At 33.9% G+C, this 21620-nt stretch overlaps 2 long non-coding RNA genes across 7 annotated transcripts in view; both read left to right on the forward strand.

Moving 5' to 3' along the window:
• LOC120768616 overlaps positions 1 to 21620 on the forward strand; it is a 74780-nt gene that overhangs the window by 11457 nt on the left and 41703 nt on the right. The window lies entirely within an intron of this gene.
• On the forward strand, positions 12874 to 16287 carry LOC120768617. Its single transcript, XR_005704787.1, has 3 exons — positions 12874 to 13026; positions 13805 to 14139; positions 16155 to 16287. It is a non-coding gene; the product is annotated as an uncharacterized LOC120768617 (long non-coding RNA).

A 21620-nucleotide genomic window follows, 5' to 3' on the forward strand; every position in this document is an offset into this window, starting at 1 on the left:
TGTCGGGTGGTGAATGTCTGGTCAGTTAATTTGTTGACGATGGACATTACTCTTTCACACAGCCCGCTCGACGTTAATTCACGCGGATTGTGGGATCTTGATTGCTGTGTGGGCAAATCACACTTGAGTTCTATTAGACCGGTATGCTTTCGACCATATGCTGCAAAGAAGCTGACGAATATACCTTGTCACTTCTTGGCCCTCGTATTTGAATAGCTTCCGCCGCTTTCTTGATTTTTTATGCGAGTAATTGCTATTCCAACTTTTTCAAAGTCAGGCAATGGTACATCTGTTCTATTCTTATCGACTGAGAAATAGATTCCGCCATCTCCTGGTGTTACATTTTCACTTATGGAATTTATCATGGATTATTAAGAAATATTGTACTCATTTATTACAACAACGATTCAAATCCAATTATAACTTGTTGCGGTTCAATAAATTTGTGAATAATACATATAACTTACACTCTGACAGCTTAATCTAGTTGAAGAGCGAGAATGAATAAAGCATGTCTTTGGGCAAACGTGACAATAGAAAAGTCACGCAAATATTTACAAAAAAGTCATAAATTATGAGCTCGAAAGATAAGATTGCGACAGTAAGTAGTATGTTTAAGAAAGCCCGTAGAAGAAGAATTATTGTGCGAATAATACTTGACGTTACTTCTCCTCTAACGGTTTTATGTAATTGAAAACAAATAAATTAAAGTACGCCAAAAATGCAAGCAGAAATTAGCACTTAAGAAAAACAAACTTGCAGCCAGTAAAGCTGCGAGAAAGAGCATCAGAGAGAAAGAGAGAATGCGGGCGGTATTTCGTTGCATTTGGCCATTTGGCTGACTTGCCAAATTGATTTTTAATGCGGGCAACAGCAAACAGTTCCTTCGAGTACACATGCATATATACATACACGTATCTTAGAGCCGGTAATAAGCTCTGCGTATCTGGCGTTGATGAAGAAGCCTTCCTGACATGGACGTTGGTTGTTGCTGGCGTGCTACCGGTCGCCGCAGCATTGTACTGTTGTTTTTCATAAGCTGCATTTAAAGTGTTAACGAGAATATTGAAGACATAAGAGATGAATTAGACGAGTTAATCAACTTTAACAACTGTGAAGAAAAAATATGAAGTAATGAACAGAGATCAAATTCTGATATCAAATTTATGTTTATCAAAAGCGAAGAAAATTAAGTGATTGGGAATTTGAAGTTCTTTTGGGTATTAGTGTAATTAATAGATTATTATATATCAGATGCAAATAGGGTTTCCAACAAGAAATATGAAGACATTGGAATGTTGTCACCTATCAAATAACGTAGCAAGTTTCAGAATCAAATTTAATTCAATACTTAAAGGGAACAACACACTTCGGGTATAGCTTAGCAATATAAAAGTAGCTTTAATTAGTATATTTTCACAATTGATTGATATTAAGATAATGAATTATGCATAGTGCAAATTATTTGAAATTGAGTGGCAACACTGGAAATATTTTTTTAATAATGGCTTTACGTCTTTCGTTTTAATTCAGACTTTTTTTTAATTATACCAAACACAATTAAGTGGCAACCTTTACAACAAGGTCTGTCGCAAAGAAACACAACTTTCTAAATATTACTGTTTCTGGTGGGTATATGAAATAAAAGTTTGATCTCTTGTTGACATTTCATCGGTCGTAAAATGCATTTTGAACAAAGAGCAAATATTAGATTTTTTTTTAACTTGGGAAAACGTTTACTGAAACATTTCAAATGATGAAAAAAGTTTATGGTGATCAGTGCCTATTCCGTAGTAATGTGCATGAGTGGTTTAAACGATTCCAAGAAGGTCATGAGGACCTCTGTGACGATCAGAAGTCGGTCGTCTTCAAAAGTCAAAAATAAAGACAATGCTGATTTGTTTTTACGATTCCGAGGGTATTGTACACCGAGAGTTCGTCCCACCTGGCCAAACGATTAATACTGTGTTTTACCTTGGTGCTATGAAGCGTCTTTTGTCACGCATTCGTCGTGCTCGACCACAATACCGTGAGGCAGGGTCCTGGCGCCTGTTGCACGATAATGCGCCGTGTCATCGGTCGACGCTTGTCACTGATTTTTTGACAAAAAACTCCATATTAACCACTAATCACTCACCCTACTCACCTGATCTGGCACCCTGTAATTTTTACCTATTTGGAAAACTTCATTTGCCCATGAAAGGACACTGGTTTCAGAACATTTCAGCTATCCAAAAGGCGACGACCGATATTCTCAAGAGCATTCCGAAAAATGACCTTAAACACTCATTTGAAATGCTAATTGACCGAGCTAAACGCTGTATCGAAGCACAAGGAAACTACTTTGAAAAAAAAAAAATATAACTTTTGAAAAATATTAATGTTTTGCTTTTTTTTAACAGTTCTGTTTCTTCTGCGACAGACCTTGTACATTAACTACTTAAAATTGAGATTGCAAAATAAAATTCCAAATTAACTTTTTAATAGAAATCGCACGCCAAATCTGTTTGTATATATACAAATATTTTGAATTTACACGTATAAAAAATAATTACACTTGTTTCTTTTATTAATTCGATTAGATTGTTGTTTCAATTCAAAAATTGAAAATAGTTTACTAAGCAAAATTAAGTGGCAACCCTAAAGAAAATAATCTTCTAATTTGAGCTCGCAAATACTGTATTAAAAGTTTTGAAATAATTGGATTGTATTGAAAAAAAATTGTAAAATGTTATCAAATAAAAAATAAATTTTATTTTTATTATTATCCCTCTTTTCGTTGATTTTTTTTTTTAAATCACAGATGTCAACCCTACTAAGAAATTATTTTTATGGATTAAGCATAAAAATAGCAACAATTTACTAATAAAATCCGTATATATTTAAGTCGCTTTTAGTTGATTCCTAAATATTTTATAGGTGGCAACCATGCGCGATTTATATTATATTTTACTGAGTAACGTTGCCATCTTAGTAATATATTTTCATTCAGTGATACTAGTATATAAGCCAATCGGAATTATTTCAAGATCTTTGTAATAAATATATGGCAACCCTTGTAAGCACACTTAGATTAAATTTACATTATACGGTAACACCCTTAGAAATAAAAATTGGACACATTTCACAAAATGCTCAGTAACAACAAATTCTCTAAGATTCTAATTTCGTTAAAAATGTAAATGGCAACTCTGAAATTATTAATATTTCACTTAATAGATCTAACTAATATAAGAATGACAAGATTAGTTTCCTTTTCACAGACTACTAAACAAATATTCGTATTATGAAGCTGTGGCAACTCTTCCAAAAATCTGTCTTTTAATTACTATACAGCCTTTTAATTTGAGTTGCTTGTAAATTTAACTGAATAATGGTCCTTAAATAGTTTATTTCGCAAAATATATTATTAAGTTTTCGCTTATTGAGATAAATTAGTTTGAGAAGTATTTTTAACAAAAATGAAATATGTGGCAATTTAAATGCTCTGCTGAGAGTTAAAATCAATCAAAGTTCACTTCTACCCAATCTGATGAGTGGTGCAAGCCCAACTGTGTGCCCGCTTATAAAATATATATAAATAATCTGAAATTCATTAAATTTTATTTCATAGCTGCCTTAAAATTTTATTGAATTTATAATCAAGCAGCTGCTATTAATATAAACAAATATTATTTCCCTTACAAGCTTGTCCATGAGCGACGCCATTCCGCAAGGCGATTAACCGCTGACTTTTTTACCAAAAAAGTATCAACCAACGAACCGGATGGGGAAGCGATAACGGATGCGAATGTGCGATTTTAATCGCAAATGTATTTTGTAACGGAAATGCCAGCAAAATGTTGCAATTTATTAAAGTGTTAATGCATTTATTTAAATATTTGGGATTTATTGATTTAAACTACGATTTTTTTTGCCTCCAATGTAAATTTTTTCAGTCTGCAATGTTGCGCTGTGGTGACTCTTGTTATATGGCCTACGTTCTGTGTTATAATTTTTTTGTAAAACTGAAAATGACATATTTTGAGTAAAATTCTATGCTTCCGTGGTAAAAAAAATTATAAAGATTCCATCTCCACCAAAATGGATAAATTCAATATTTTATTTTATTAAACATTTCCAATAACATACATATATATTAGTATAATTTATTTCTAGAGATCGATGCTGAACAAGCAAGTAAAATTGAGATTAAGATACGTATGAACATATGGATATGCCACATTTTCAGCACTTTAACTGTGTACCCTTCTCTTCACTTCGCGAACTATTTCATTCGCAACATACGTAGCAAAAATTTGATTATTGAAACGAAGGATGCCAATTGCTATTGCTTTAAATCATATTTGAATTGGTTTGCTGCAGCGTAAATTTATCTTAAATAAACCATATTAATATTAATGAATTCAAATTTAATCAAATCTACACATAGATATATAAATAATTTAATTTTGCCAGTTTAATAGCGATTGCAACACTTTAACTTTGCTCATATATAAGTTATGTTTGCATGCTTGTTAAAAGTACTATCGCTGCTTCATTGCACACATTTGCATTTGGGATTTTCGAGTTTGCATACACATTTGACGGTTAGGGATTTGCGGTTAAGGCCGACGCACAAATTGTCGATATTAAATCAAACAAATAACGAGGACTTAAAATCAGCAAGCGTTTGGCCTTTGTTGATATGACCCACTAATGCCTTGTTTACTTATATAAATGGCAAATTATATTTTATTGCATAAATTTTATAAAATGGATAAAGATTTGGTTAACTGGACAAAGCATATGAAAATTTGTTATTCAATTAATGCATTACTGAGTAAGCATTCGGCAGCTGTTAAGAGAATTTAAGATTAATTTTGAGCAATAATTTATGGCTAATTATGTATGTATATCTTGAGAATATATTACTAAGTCACACATTAGAATAGAAAATGTGTTGAAAAAAATCGAGAAATAATAATGAGCAATCAGTTACTACCATGAAGTGTTATGAGTTATAAAAATTATTTTTATGCTCCAGCAACATGTTACTACAGAGCGTAATGGTATGATGATCGGTTGCTTGTAGCATCTATTGCTAATCGATATAGATATAGATTATATATAGGGTTGACCATTTCGTGGTTACCTACTTTTTTCAAGAAAAATACAGAAATTTCAAATTTAATGAGGAATTTTTAATATCATTCATAAGAACATCCTTTGGCATTTATTTTTTGAAGATTATCTCTTTCGAATATCGGCCGTGGCTACGTCTCAAATAGTCCATCCGTTAAGTCCAATTTCCAATGACTCGTAGAAGCATTTCGGCTGGCAATAGGCGAACGACACGACGAAGAGGGATTGTCCACTTAGACCGTAGACTTTACATATCTCCACAGAAAAAAGTCAAACGGTCTGATATCACACAATCTTGACGGCCAATCGAACGGCCCAAAACGTGAAATTATATGCTCGCCGACGTGTTCTCTAAATAAATCCATTGATTGATGCGATGTGCGTGAAGTGGCGCCGTCTTGTTGAAACTAAATGTTGCCGTGATCGCGAGGTGCAATTTCAATTTCCAAATAGTCGGTTATCACAGCACAATAAAAGTCGCCAATGATGGTTACATATTCACCGCCATCATTTTTGAAGAAATATAGACAGATGATTCCACCCGCCCACAAACCATACCGATCTGTAGTTTTTTCTGGATGAAACAACAGCTCTTGAATCTCTTTAGGTTGCTGTTCGTCCCAAGCGTGGTAATTTTGCACATTTGCATATCCATTGTGCCAGAAATAGGCTTTATTGCTGAACAAAACTTGGCTCGATTGCATCGGATCTTCTTGGAACTTTTCAAGAGCCCATCGAGCGAAGCGATGTCGCTTGCGAAAGTCGATCGGCTTCAGTGCTTGCACAAACTGTTCTTTGGATGCTTTCATTTTAAGATTTCGAAATAAAATGTGCTAAGTCATTCCATACGTCAGTCCGAGTTGCTGCGAACGGCGTCGAATCTACTCTCCACGGTCTTCGTGTACACTCTCAGCTACAGCTGCTATATTTTTTCACAGAGTGCTGGACGAGGTATATTTAATCGAATATTATTCAAAAATTAATGCTATGTTGACCATAAGTTGAACGAGGTGGGCGCAAAACATTTTTTACCGAACGGGAATTTTCGTAATAAAGTCGAACGATTTATAGTCTTTCCATGATTAAATTCAAAACAATACTGAACAAAAGTAACATGACAGCTTGACAAGACTCACGCGCGATCTATCAAAAAATGCTATTGAAAAAAGTACTTTTACTTGGATTTACTTTAGACCTTCCACTTTCTGATCAAAGCAATAACATTTCTTATTTATTGAATTCGGTTTTTTAGCCGCTCTGAATTGTACATTTATTCTCAAAAATGCTCTTTATTTAGAGAAGCCACCATTGCGTTGAAAGTCAAAATTTGGTTTGCCTTTCTATCATTTTGTTGGTGTGCGGATTTGAGATAATTTAAGCAAAAAATCATTCTCATCGCCAGCCGTCTTTTTTTTCGGTCGGCTAGATGAAGAAGCTTATTAAAATTTTTTTCAAAATGAATCTGCGTTTGTTAAAGTGTACATATATATATATATATAAACCACTTAGAAAATTAAACTGCCATTAATCAACAAACAATGCTAAGGTCATCTTGAGGTTATATTCAAACACAAATTTATAGTAGAAAAGGGGTTCGAAAGAACCATACATCAAAAACGTTGAGCGGCAAGGAAATACAAAAGCTATTAGCTGGAAAAAGATGTTCGCTTTAATTTATGTACAACTCATTTGCATTTGGGGTTGCCGAAACATATTAGGAAGTATACAAATATCAGAATATTAGTCATAGGAAGTCAAACGTTAATGTGGTTGAATAAACATGTATAGTGGGTAGTGTTATATCTTCTTCTTTATGTACTTATATATCTTCACCTAAAATGCAAAATAACGTGACATCAGTTTTCATAAATTTGTAGGCGAAAGAAAAACCATATGATACAAACCACTGATATTGAACCAAGTTAGAGTTTTGGTTACAAAATGGTTATATATTGGTTATATGTGGGAGCGGATGTTGAAAATTTTATGCTATATATGTATATGTACTATGATGTAGTGAATCGTAAGCTCATTTTTGATTTTTTTGTTGATACGTTATTTCGCATTTTAGGTGACGATATATAGTCTTTAACAAAATGAAGTTTATTACACTATAAGAAGTAGGATGTAGATTATGCAGAAAGAAACTTGTGGTAGTATTAATAGAATGTTTTTGAGAAAGATAGTTATTCAAATTAATACATTACATTTATTATTCCAATCCTTAAACCCTCTGAATGTTTATCTCAAAATATTTTATCGACAGAAATTGAGATTATTTTGGTCTTTTAGTATCGGCCAAGTAAAGATAAAAATTTACGACGAACCAATATTATTCTTGAGTGTTCATGTTAAAACTTCATGAGGAACTATTTTGTAGAACAGTTCAACCAAGTAGCGACTTTCCAAAAGTATAATTTTGACCCTTCTCTGTTTAAAACCATTAAAATGCTCTCTTCGAAGAGCAATCCTTAAAATGTTTTAGCGCTTTGTTCAGCAAAAAACTTTTAGTAGCGGTGTCCTTAGGCGAGCTGTCAATGTAAGTGACAAGGAAGCTGTTAAATAGCAATACTACTTCATGGCGCCTTAAAGTAGGCACACAGTTTTTGTAAGCTTACTTTTACTGGCGTTCGCGTTAATAATAATTCACAAATTTTTGCAACGCAACAACAGTTAAGCATGTCGAGCAACGCTTGTTGCAAGCAGTGAAGCAGCATGAGTGTGTTGGTGTTAATGAGTGAAGTATAATTGACATTTATATTGGGTTATGTCTTAGCCTTACATTTCCTGGTTGTAACCGTAAACAACATATAACAAATTTACATACATAGTATGTATGCATAAACACACACATTCAAGTACATGTTACACGCACACTCTCACAGTCTCCTTAATGGATGCATCAACATCCAACTCATCTACCCAACGGTAATATTGTTAGCATTCTACACATTGCTTGACTGATTAATGCCATATGTCACTTCCTACACGCTACATGGCGCTTGCCACATGCCTTATGCCACATTTGCCAAGTTCTTTGCATATTTACTCTTTCAACCCACTAATTTGCATTGCTGCTGTTGCATTGTTGCAAATACAGACAAGCATCAACATATGCTACAGCAACAGCAACACACCACAACAACAACAGCACACCTTGTACTATACAACACACTACAACAACAGCACACCTTGTACTATACAATACGAGCAAATAAGATATTTACAACGTGCGCTTATTGCGGCTGAGTGGCGCCACTCTGCTTGTGGTTAATTCCATGAAAAGCGCATACTAACACGTTCGCGGAATTTACTTCGCTTGCATTAAATGCGGTGGTTGTGTTTCAATTTGTAATTTATAATTATTCTTGTATGAAGAGAACTAGTTGCAGTTGCACTTTAATACCCTGAATGCCTAAAAAGAATTAGTCTTTCAATTTTCTATTTTCACTTTAGATTATTACTTTACTAGTGCGTGTGAAGAAATTGTTTGATGTTCATATGCAACTGCAACAGATTTCTTCAACAAAGAAAATTTTTACGGGCATATTTACCCAAAGGTACTCGCTTTGCTTGACAGTCTGGTTTACGTAACCGGCTCGGATCTGAACTGTTATGCAACCAAGTACTGTAAAATAATAGTCATTCGAGATTTTCATATTTATTCCCTGTTTTGTCCTTTTGACTAAAATTTCAGAGCAAACTAACTATGTATATATCTCTTATGGATTAATAGTATTCAGGCCATATTCCTCTGCCAATTCTATAAGTAGATGGGTAAAGGGTTTCAATGATCATTCTTGGAACCACACGAAACCCACTTTCAATATTTGGGCTTGCTCTCGTTAAATGTCCAACAGTATGGTATCGTCAACATTTTTCTAGGCAATGCTTATAAATATAAAATCGTTCCGTGATGAAACTTTCTATAAATATTTTCGGGATTATTGCTCACAACCCAATATTCCCATGACATCTGTGGATCATTGTGAGTTTTGAAGGTATTTTTCCACCGGAGAATACAGAGGTGTTACACTATCGCATTGGCTGGCGGCCTAATGTTGAATAAACCTGTATCTGGTTACAACTCCAGCCTCGAAGACCTGCTCGGGACAGTAGTTTTTATTCTGCCGTCATTGTATTGGTGTAGCAGGTGTGATAGGGAGGAATTGGCGGTATCCGTCATCGATAATTTACTTGATTCATGATTACCTAAGCAAACGTTAAGGGTCTGCATAAATGAAGAAGACGCTGGTTACGAAATTTAAGCTTATCGATATAGCTACATTGACCGCAATAATACCAGAAACAAAAGAAAAAGCAAGCAGTATGCAATGTGACAGAAAATTGAGGAAAAAACTGATTAAGATCAACATAGTATCACAAGGTCAAACGTACACAACCACACACACATGCACGAAAATGCATGCACACTTCAATCTCATATGGTTCCGTCTTAATACTCTTCACGCTGCCTTTAGTCTGCATTTCCTGCTTGAATATTGCTGAGGAGGCTTAACTGGTTCACTAATACACACAGCCATGCGTACTTAACCGTCGTGTGGGCCAAACAGCCTGCTATCGACATTTGCGGCTACTCAAGTTAAAGCTTGGCTTGCGTGAAGTGTTCGCTACAGTCTGCATGTGAGATGAAGTGAAAACAAGAAACTGGTGCGAAAAAGTTTGAAAAGACGCTGCACAAACTGAAAGTGACAGCACATGTGTGCGTGTGTCTCTATGCGTGTGAAGTGTTGGCCAATAAGGATAACATGAACGCTAAGGGTTTTATCGAAAAAATTAACGTAGGTATTAGCTAAGGATTTAGCACCGTCGAAATGTAATAAGCGAGAGTAAACAAGAAGACGAGGAGCTGTTTGCATAAAAATTTATTCACACGTGCTTCGGGTATTAAAATTGTAGACTTTTTCTCGAAAAGTTGAAGTCAAAGGCTGATTCAAAACAAAAGCCCAGTCGGTGAAGTACGAGGAAAATATCTGACTATGGAATTCCACGGCAGAATTTATTGTAAAAGAGATGAAACATTTATAAGCACTGTGTTGTTTCTTAACATAGACTGATGATACCGAAAGTAAATACCTGCTTAGTTCATATAAAGAAATTCATGACAACATTAATTTCATGCGCTCCGCGGCTAGAATACCATTAACATATTAAAAACTTTCTATGCAAAAACTTGATTTTAATCCGTCAATTTGTATAACACTTGCCGACAACCGATATCGACCGACAATATGAACACCTTCTTAGAGATAAAACGATGTCTGCAAAATTTCAGAACGATATCTCAAAAACTGGGGTGCTATTCGTGAACTTACAACCCTTTTTTTGGGGTGTTAAAAGTTTCGTGGTAAACTGTTCAGAGTATAAATAGATACGATGCACTGGAAGACCCACAATTACAATATGGATATAAAATAAAATATTAATCGTCATCTATTAGAAAGTAGTACACATTTTCATTTTATGGTAGAAAGTGTTGCCTACAACTGTGCTCATATGGCAATTTACTCAAGTCACATATGCAAGTAAGTTCGAAGGTGCTCACCAAATCAAGCGTGAAAAACACTCTATCAAAACTGTATGCATAAAATTATGTGCGAAAGAATTAAACTTCAATAAAGGAGAGAGAATGTTTGCATCTTTTGCGCATTAAACTTCCATTAGTCAAAACTTGGAACGACACTGACGGTGTGTGAAAACTGAGGGAACCTTCAAAAACACCTCACTGTACTCAGCGTGGGGTCTATTAAATCTACTACGCAATTCATAAGACCCTGAAGGAAAAATCGGAAATCGTACAAAGTAAATATCGAAATGGTCATCGTGACGAGTCTAGTTGAGTCAGCGAGGTTCGGCTGTCACGTGAACTAGTCGCAGTCTCTCCAAGAAACTGTTAATTTTTTGAAATCGCCAGTATTGGATCACTATAGGATATTGCTAACATACAAAATAATGGATCGGAATGTTGTTCTTGCATAAAAAGGAAAACTTTTAATTGAACCACTCTGGCATATAAGTGCATATGAGTTGATCGATAAAAATCTAGATCTTTTATACATATTTATACCATGAGAACTGCTCCCGTGAAGAATGTTATATTTTCAATGGAGCCAAAGTTGACCGTATTTCTTATTAAGCATAGTTTTATTCTGAAAATTAAAAATTACTATGAAAAGGCTGTTAATTCCTATGTTTAAAACATTTTCTTTTATCAAAGACGCACACCGAAAACTGTTACAATGAAGCAAGCGAGTTCAACAATTACTAAGAATACAGAATTTATACTAAACTTCTTGAATTTTCCACTTTGTTTTGAAATATGATCTGCTCTATTGTTTTGCAAACTTTTGAAATTATATTATGTTATAATTTTTCTGTTCTGAACAAAATAGTTTTGTGTTTAACCATTTAGTAGTATGCGGGCATTCACTCACTCCACTCTTCAATTAAAACTCGACTCAATGTCTTTAGATTATCCAAAATCAATATATATAATTGTATGTAAATATAAAAATTATATTTTCTAAGCTTGCACATATGTATGTGCACATACTATACATGCTGTCACGTCTTCAACTCAATCAAATTATGACTTAAAAAATTTCGACACGGCTGTGCTCTTTTCGCTTTTTTACTGCTTCTTCGCCAGTTAATGCCAGCATCTTAAAGTGAGTTTATCAGCAACCGAACAGTTGCCAACTGAAAAGAGCAACACGTGGCAAAAGTTCAGATTGCCTTAACCAAAGAGTGGAAACACCGTTGCCGAATGCATACAGACATATGAATATACAAATATGTACTTATATATTTGTACATAAATATATTGAGAATATGTAGGTAAAACTCTGAAATAACAAACATTGCGAGAAAGTTTTACATGTATGATATATGTATGTACTGAGGTGATGATTTGTCAGGCACGTGTACGTTTTAATATTTAAATTTTCAATTAAAAATTTTTACATTGATATACTATATTCTCATTATTCATCTCATTTTAGTTACATATAATTAGTTACCACTTTTATTATTTTAAAAGAGTGTAGCACATTACCTCAAGTTTTTTGTTTTTATTGGTTCTTCTTTCACATTTGTTATTTTCATTTTTCATTTCAGTGCTACATATACTATACAATGTACATTTGATCCACAGGAATTCACTGTTGTTTTTATTAAATCCTGTTTTATGTTCTTTTGGCAGTGGGTCACTTGGGATCAAAAATACTTTGTATCAAAACGGAATGTGATTGTCGCTCCACCTTCTCAATCTTTTCACTTTTTCACAGCAGCTGTGCGCTTTGTTGCTCTTCTTCACACTCGCTTGTTGGCTGAAATAAATGGCGACAAAACAAAGATTGAGGTACTTTATCTTTGCTTTGTCGCCATTTATTTCACACATGTCAATGTGTGAGTGAGTAGAATCGAGAGCCATTTTGGAGACTTCGGAAAACGAGAGAGCACGTATTGTCTATATAGCATAGTCATGTATCAAGTTAAATTCGATGTCAGTGTCTCATAAAATATTATTTGAAACAGTTGACCACCCGAAAGAATTATCTCCTGCACTCAGTGTTCACCCGCTTAATTTGCTCTCACTTTCTCGCTCTCTGTGACACTCAAAGCATATACTGCAGTGCTCAGCAGCTTTTTCCATGCAGTTTGCAGTTTTCCCGGAGTATTTTAGCTGCAGCGAATCTCGCAGCTGGTTCAGTTACTACAAGACGCGCGTCTAAACGGTCGATGAAACGGAAACACCTAAAACTCAAAGCAGGCGCGTGCCTTGGAAAAATAGTAAACGATACCAGCAAGAGAAATACGATAATTTGAAAAGAGAAATTTTTAGAATTTGTGACCAAGAAGAAATGTGACTTAGTAATAAAAGTGATTTAATGATTTTTGAGAAACTAAATTGTTTATGTTGCTTATTTACTATTTAATTGACTGCCAATATTGGCTGCCATGTGGCATGCTTTCATGCGAACTTTTACGCTAATTTGTAGAGAAATTTATTCATGCTTGCATATATGTATGTATATGTGTGGATGGATGCGCGTGTTTATAATTGCGCTCGAAAGCGAAAGTATGCATCGCTGTCAGCGAAATGAGTGCCAAGTACACATACATTTGCTGAGTCTTTTTTTTTTACTTTTCTCGTTTGATGTTTAGTTTTAAGTTGGGAGATCCTTAACAGTTTAAAAACTGCATACATTTCTAATTTTTATTTTTATATTTTTTTCTTTGTTTTATATATTCGCTTCCTCTGCGCTGCCACTAAGTGGCTTTGAAGTGTAATTTGAATGCGATTTCCGCGCATTCGTTTCCGTCGGTGTTTTGCTGCCTTTTATTCAGGTCACTATGTGTGTTAGTGTCGCGCACACTTGAAATTTGTGACATAAATACACGCTTCACGGACGCCAACACAACAGCCCAAGCATTGTCTAAAAGCAAAAACGTGTCTTAGCAGGAGCAACGACTGCGTATGTATGTATGCTTGCCGCACAATCGCCTTTTGAAACAAAGCAGCGAGCACTCTTGCTTTGTACAACGTGTTGTTGCCAACGTGTTTTCCGGTTGCCCATTGAGCGTAAAGGCATTTAGAGAATTTGTGGGCGTACATGGCGTATGAGTGATATATTTCCTTTGTTTTCTTGTTATTTAGCTAAATACATTTGTAACCTGAAGTGCACAGCATGAAGTGAAGCTGGAAAAGAAAAAGCAACAAGCGTTTGTTGTTGGAAACGGTTATCAAAAAAAAACAAACAACAAGAATAAATCAAAATGAAGCAAAAAACAATATTGAGTGTAACCCAAGAAAATTTCCCAAATCAGCGAAAGAAGCACGAAAATCTACGTTGAAATGGAACCAAATAACAATAAAAAAGTAGTAGTAAAAGTCTCAGTTATCATTTGCTGACCTTCATTAGCTACTCTTCCAACTAAACAGAAATAAGCAACACCAATTAGGACAATATGACACGCGTTCGGCAAATTGTGGTAAGTTATGTAGAATAATTGCGTCTGTTTTGACCCAATTCAATGTTGTTTGGACAAAATTTTGCACTAACGACTATTTTTTAGAAAAAAGTAATAATAAAATGGTTGTATACTGGCTTTAAATTGTTCAAACTCATAAATTGTTAATTACGTAATCGGTAGAAGCACTGAAATTATTGTTTATCCATAATTATATTCGGCGCATATTTCCCTTCGACAGCAGTGACTCATTTATGACGGTGTATTGAGAACATATTGCGGTTTTGATTATTAATACTTAGAAAGAGATCTATGGGCTTCGAAACGGTTTAAAAAAAAATAATTTTAAAAGTGCTTTTGAAAAAATTAATTTAATATTTTAAATATATAATAAATTTTGTTGAATTTGTTTTTAAGATAAAATCACAAAACCAATGATTTTTAATTTCCGCATAAATTTGAGGTTATATGAAAAATATGTTAACATGAATGTTGTAGATCTCTTTATTACCTCCGACTTTGTCGTATAACTTGTTTCTATTTGTCTCCTCGTGTTGCCGGAAATCGAGGTAAACTATTTGAAACCCTTGAAAATTTAAGTATTCCTTACCCTTCCACTTCAAGCATTCCCTCCGATATGAAGTAGTTCTTCCGTAAATTATTTTTGTTGCTTTATTTTCGTTTACCAATGGGCTTCATTCTACAATAATTTTTTTTGTTTTTAAAAATGATCGACTTTCATCTACCAAAGAACTTAGGGATAGAGAGAGGAGATTGTGAAAAATTTCCTACACGACTAAAATGAAGTAAATGTATCAGCCCTCCGTGTCAAAAAAAATCAACTATTCAGTTTCTGCGCTTAGTAGGGTGTGTAGCCTAGGTTATATGTACATATGAGAAAGGTTGCCAATTGCTTAAAACTTGTGAAAGAAAATATAAATGATTCGTTTCCGAACTTTCGTTATAAATTTTCTCATGTTACGTTGAGTGACCAAAAATTATATACAATTTGTAACAGAAGTTTTTTAAACTTCTGAAAAAATCTTAAACAAAAATTGATCAATATTATTGAATAAAATAATGACACAATAATTTTGAGTAATATAATTGCACAATGTTATTGAACAAATCAGTCAATAAAAGCTTTAACAAATTTTAAATAAACAGCAATTAATCACAATAATAATACAACAATATTTTTCCGAAAAAGCAGTCTAGGCTATACAAATACAAAAGATATTCTTTGTTGATTTGTTTGATTTGATTTGAAGACGGTGTTTCAGTTCCACAAGATCTTTATAAATTTGCCCACGAAAATAAATTATGTACAAATTATTGAAGAAAGTTTAATATCTTAGGAAATAAATCATTTAATAATATTAATATTGTGCAATATTATTGAATAAAAATACTGCACAATATTATTAGACAAAATTATTACACAAACGAATTTAAGAAGTGAGGTAATTAAAATTTGCCGATGGCCATAAATAACAATATTTGAATAGAATAATACTTTTCTGAGAGTCTAACCTATCATATACCAAATTGAGTCCTTAAGCTCCTCCCTTAAGGTCTAAAAAACTGTTTTTTTGCATTTATTTTTTAATTTTTTTTTCTAAACAACCAATATGTCGAGAATATTGCGTACAAATTTTGAGTAAATTATAGTCAAACTAATGGAGTTAAATCGTTTTAAACGACCGGCCGTGATACCTGACTTTGAAACTTTTGAAACTTCAAACCGTTTTTGCCAAAAACGTTATTTTTGAAGTTAGTGAACATTAGAACTCAAAATCTACTGAACCGATCCTTTTGAAAATTTTAACATTACTTCTTCACATAAATTAACAAGTAATCAGATGGAGTTTTTTTTCATTATTTTCTATTTTTATTAACAAACTATCCGCGAGTTTTTTTAACTAATCGCGCTTTTTACTTCCAAGTGCTGCAAGAACTAGAAAAAAACTCTTTCTGATTACGTCGAGAAATACTATACATCACCTTTAAAATGCATATAATTTTTCTTGTTTCAGATGATCCGGTAATGAGTTATAATGTACACCGCTACACCACACCAAGGCGCTTCTAGAGAGTCACCGCCACGGGCTTATTTATTAATATTATTCATTGAAAATTTTGTCTAATATACTTCAAAAGTTGTACAATAATATGTCATTAAATTTAATAAAATTATATTACTGATGTCGCCGCAAAAAAAGACAAATATATCCTTTTTTTTCACACATATATTGCATATCATTTCTATTTGTGTGCAAATATGCCAGCGCCGCACAGTGAGACAGCCCAATAGTAACCGCGGCAAAAAATGTTTTTTGACGTGTCGTCCAATTTGGATGAAATTTTCACAGTATATTAACAGATTTATGAGTAACAATTCCCTGAAATTTCAGCCTCATAACTTCATTAGTTTTTGGTCTAGAGCAAGTCAAAGTTGAGGCATGCCAACGCGCTTGAAATATGTTAGTTCAATATGTAATAATCAAAAGCTTATTAAAATAAAAATACATAATAAATGCAACTTTTAAGTATTTTTTTAATTAATTTAGTTATTGTAGAATGAGTAAATGAAAAAATAAATAAAAAAAAAAACACAATTTTTTTTTTCTTAACAACAGAACTGTGGTGCAAAAATTGAATATTTTGCATTTTCAATGGCCTAGGAAATATAGAGCAGCCCCTCGCCCTAGGTGCAGACTTATACCAAATGAAAGTTTGAAATCTCAGCTTTAATTTAAAGTAGAGGACATATAGCAAAAGTTTGCTTAAAAGCACATTAAACATACAAAAAACTACAAAAAGTACGTAACGCGCACATTCTGTCGCTATACGCATGTTAGCATATTCAATAGCATGTTTACAACTTTACTTTTATTTTTTTTAATTGTTTACTATTCTCTTATTGTGCAAGAGAAATAGTAATAAATTACATTTGTTTTTTGTTAGTTATTCAGAATTATGCTTTAAAGATCATTTATGTTTTAATAAAAATATTCTTGTTTACATAAATTTACGTTATTAATTTGATAGATAGTTTTGTTGAAGGTCATTGACTTTGGGTTAGATAGTTGCATAATTTTTAATTTAAATTGATAGTGCAAGACATTGTTCTTATCTAAGTTGTGTTATGATCACTTTCTAATGTGGTTAGTTTAATTGTTATATTGTAGTGCCGCTTGTCGCCTGGCAGGAAAATAGAAAATAGTCTCTTGCATTATAATTATTTTTGTTGTCCAAAGCTCATAAGCAGCCTAATATTGTGAGCATAATTTTTGGTTGTTGTTAGTTTTTGGGCATTTTTTCTATCCACTGAGCCAAACCAGTTTTTGTTTTGCTCAAACATATGTACATTTTGTGTACTCGTGTACTTTTTTTTTTGCTACAGGAATGTTATCCGAAGAAGCGCAAGAAGCAATGAATAAGGAGTATAGAAACTGTAGGCTATTCCATTCTCGTAAAATTCACGTTTTTCTACGAATGAAGATGTAATGCACTATTTGCAAATATCAATCAGATCCTTATATTAATTCATTTAGAATGAGAAACAAATTGAAAAAATTAGAATACCATGATGATGTTAAAAAATTGATTGAATGAAAAAAAAATATTGTTTTTTTTATTGCATTTCAATGGGAGGTGGGCGTATTAGTGAGCGTGTTATTGTAATTTTTGCATGAAACATTTTAAATGATATAAATTACAGTAATATAGAATTTGAAGGTTGTATTTAATATATTTTAGAAAATATGGCACTTTTTATGTTGAGGTAGTATGGGTGATGGGGTTAAAAGTGGGCCAAAGTTCAATTTTTATTTCAAATAATGTTTGTAACTATATAACATTCAAGTATACCAAAATTGAAAGTTATACCTAAAGTATTACGGACAATACGGCATTTTACAAATTTCGACTGTATGACAAGTGGGCGTAAAAGTGGGCGAATTTTCTTAATTTTTGTTTTTTTAACTGGAATTGTCTCAAAAATAACCTGTGCAAAATTTCAGAGCTCTACAATGACTCCTTGTATTTAATGCCGGCGTTGTCTCACTGTGCGCCGTCGTCTACTGTTGCCACTCAACAGTGAGGCTAAGGTTAAGGAGAACGGAAGACATGATTACTTGCGCAGGCATTCACATACACTTACGAATACAAGTGGGAAAACACATGCCAAAAGATTACAAATGCGATTAAAATTAAAAAAGACAGGCCAGCTGGCAGAAAAAGAGGCAAATCGATGTCATTAGCATGACCCTATGTCAGAGCGACGCGAAGGCAGCACACGTGTCATTGAATGGAGCTCTTCCATCGAATGTCAGTGGCTGACAGCAGTCTTTGCACAGGTTGTTATTATTACTGCGTTTGTTTTTTGTTGTTATTATAATGCCCTGTCAGTTTTTTGATTGCCGCCTACTTATTTGGTTATTTATGGAAATGAAACTTTTGATTGTAATATTGTAATTGCGAGTCTTACTGAGAGTAATTGCTTTGACAAATGGAGGCAACTTGTTTAAGGAGCAGACTTAGAGGCAGAAGTGGGACTTTGACAGCGAAAATGTGCCATAAATTGTTAGGTTTAATGAGTTGCCTGAGTATAAGAAACAAAATATTCAATATTTATCTTCTTGTATGCTTACATTTTCTTTATCTCAGCGCGCACAAAATTATAGTAATTTCCTTGATATCAATTACTGTGTGACTTTATTCCCACTTAAGTGTTGTCAGAGAAACATATTTGATTATAGTAAATTTATTAAGTGAATTTACGTGCTGTTGTGAGCAACAAATTGCAAATTTTTGTGGTAGACGAGGCGTATGAGTGACATTATGAACGAACTGAGATAAGCTGAACCAATTTTCATGTTTTTGAAGTTCGGCTTGGGTCGCCCTTGTTTGCCCAACAATGTATAAGTATGTATTATAGAATTGTGAAAAAATGTATTACCAAGAACTTAGTTCTAATTCAAATAGTGCTAATCCCGCTCAATACGCAAAACGTTGCCTACATTTGGGCGGAATTTGAGAAGTTAATATTATTTTAAAACGAACGTTACTGATTGAACTGAATTGAAATTAAGTAGATACTCTACAATAAGTGTTTTCATGGTGACTCTGCAAATAATAATTTTGTAAAAACTTTTCTCTCATAAAAATAACTTCTGCATTGCACTCCAGTCTGGTATAAGCGAACTGTTAACAAAAAAATCATCAGCCTTTTTATTACTTATATCCGCAGCTATTTAAAACTATGATCTGAACTGTCTTTGTTTTATCTTTTTCCTGCAATAAATTAGGCGCCATAAACAGTTCAAACTCGCTTTATGCTTTCATCCTCATTTGCATTCGTATGAAACCATTTGTAGCTTCCATGTGATGCGTTGATGTCTTGATAATTCACTTACTTATTTTATGAGCTCACAACTCTCAAGTTGCTTACTTCTGCCACTGCAACCTGCAATGGCGTGCATTTCCTCTTTTTTCATTTCCTTCAACCCGGCGCTTAACCTTCTTTGCCTGCTTTGAGCTGTGCCTGAGACCAGCAGCAGATAATAAAATAGCACGGCACGGCAAGTCATACCAGTGGCTGTTGCTTTCACTTTTTACACTTTATTGCGAGCAATTTTAATTTCATTTTTTTTACTTCTCTCGCTTGCTTTCTTGCTATCATTCTCCCTTTGTCGCTGGGCCGAGTGAAATCGCGAATGAACATTGCAAATGTTTTCATTTCATATTTTTCCATACTGGCATTCAAACTGTAAATTTTGAACATGAATGCTCTTCTCTCTCTGCCACACTCATTCCTGCCGTTGCTCTTTGTGCGCTTTGTGTTCTCTGGTTTTACAATGTTTTACCATCGCTGATGGCTTCCATTGTTCGCGCGTTACTTTTATAATTGAATCGGCGTATTCATGACGTGTTGCAAGTTTATTTTACATAAGTTTTTCGAGAAAATAATTCCGTTTATGAATTATGGTTTTAATTAAAATGCTTTGTTACTGCTTGTGAGTGATAACATGCAGCTTTTTGAGGGGTGTCATAATTGTTTATATTTAAATATAAATCTCCGAAAGAGTTTCAGTTCTTGGAAAAATTATTTTAAGGATAAAAAAGTAAGCAGAATTTTTACTTCTTATTTGCGTTGTGTGAAAAGTTAAGCGTGAGATAAAATGGGCTAACGCGAATTATTTGAGTACTCGAAATTTTAAACATTTCCGCATGGTCATACCTATTTTAGTAAAAAATTAGATTAATTAGATTTAAGAAATATGCTAGAGGTGTTGAAAAAATCTTCCTAGTAGCGCTGGTTGTACTACCGTATATTAGTATGTGCCATTTTTACTAATTTAAATTATATCAAAATGTTCGTATCTCCATTCGATCATGTCCAAAACCAAAAGGAAGGACAGCATTACTTCAAAAAGCTAGCAATCCGTGGTGGTAGTTTCTTCATAATATTTACTTACTAAAATTTTGAGTTACTTTAAGATCCAAAAAGCTTCCAATGAAAGGACTTTTCAAATTCTGCAAATATGATAAATGATATTTAACTAAGAATTAATTGCCTTTATTGTCAGAAAATATTAATGTTCATTTTATTTCATTGAAGCAACTTCAAAATTGTTTTTTGAAGTGAAACCTTCTTATGGGAGGGTTTTGAAATCTCGATCGGCAACCTTTTTGGTGACGCTCGCTCTAACGTAGTAAGTAAGAGTGAGAGGCCTCCGGGAATCGAGCGAGAGTGAGACGGACTACCTTACGTCTCGTCTATCCGGCGAGAGTGAGAGGCCTTCGTGTATCGTGCGAGAATGAGACGGAAGACTTTCTGTCCTTCATGTCATTCTCTGCGTTCAGGCGGCGTCGCGATCGCGGAAAACAGCTGTTGGTTTCTAACACAGTGATCATAAGCAACGTATTTTGTTTTTGTGCGTGTCTTCATTACTTAAATCGAGAGTTTTGTGCAAATATGCCGAAGTCGGGTGCAGAAAGGACAAAAACGTGGCGGGAGAAAAAACGGGCGAGTGAAGGAATTGATCAGAATAGAAAACGGAAAAAAAGTAGAACTGAAATTGAACGAGATAGCAGGGAAACACGTGCTAACCTCTTACGTGACAGTGTGGACGATAGTGTAAATAGTCCAGAGAATAAACTATTAGCAACGACTTCGACTCATCCTCCTACTGATTGTGATGTACACAGTGGTGATCGATTACAATATTCATACTTTAATAAGTTTAAAACTGGACATAAGAACTTTCACCGTGATTTTATAAATAATCCATTCGGTTTTACGTGTTGTGTATGTGATAGATTATGGTTTAAAAATGACTTGAAGACTCTATCCGTTGAAAATGAAATTCGTATTCAACAAAAATTTCCAGAATTCAGAAGTAATAATGAGCTGGCATGCACCAGCTGTCGCCAGGCTTTGAGGAGAGACAAAATTCCAACATTGTCGAAATTGAATGGCTTTGTATATCCCCCGA

This window comes from Bactrocera tryoni, chromosome 2 (assembly GCF_016617805.1).
Source record: "Bactrocera tryoni isolate S06 chromosome 2, CSIRO_BtryS06_freeze2, whole genome shotgun sequence".
NCBI classification, from domain to species: domain Eukaryota; kingdom Metazoa; phylum Arthropoda; class Insecta; order Diptera; family Tephritidae; genus Bactrocera; species Bactrocera tryoni.